At 72.4% G+C, this 366-nt stretch overlaps 1 protein-coding gene across 1 annotated transcript in view; it reads left to right on the plus strand.

The window, feature by feature from the left end:
- The first annotated feature begins 6 nt into the window (after positions 1–6).
- Gprc5b (G protein-coupled receptor, class C, group 5, member B) overlaps positions 7–366 on the plus strand; it is a 20,992-nt gene continuing 20,632 nt past the window's right edge. Inside the window, exon 1 of the mRNA XM_013011763.1 lies at positions 7–79. The gene's annotated coding sequence lies outside the window, so the exon portion shown is untranslated. The remainder of the gene's footprint in view (positions 80–366) is intronic.

Here is a 366-nt window from a genome sequence, read left to right on the forward strand (position 1 = left end):
AGGCCGCAGCGGCGCTGCGGGGATGTGACTCGGGCCGAGGGCCAGCAGGATCGCCAGCGCTACGGGGCCGCGAGGGTCGGTGAGTGCGAGTCGCGGCGAAACGGGGGGCGACGCGGCGGGGACCCCCGAAACTTTTCCTGCCGTGGGCTTGGGAAGGAGGGAGGAGGCTTCTGCTTCGTGTCTGTCCCCTCACGCCGGGGCTGAGCTGAGGGGGAAAGGGGGGGTCGGGTGGAGAGGAGCCGCAGAGGGCGGGACGGGCCCCGACCTCCGAGTGGAGACCCAAGTCTTCGGGGAGGGCCTCGGGGTGACCCCAGGTAAAGGGAGTCACCGCAGCCGAGCCCGAGTGAGTGGAGCCCGGGCAGGGCG

Source organism: Dipodomys ordii, unplaced genomic scaffold (genome assembly GCF_000151885.1).
Source record: "Dipodomys ordii isolate 6190 unplaced genomic scaffold, Dord_2.0 Scaffold14, whole genome shotgun sequence".
Taxonomy (NCBI): Eukaryota; Metazoa; Chordata; class Mammalia; order Rodentia; family Heteromyidae; genus Dipodomys; species Dipodomys ordii.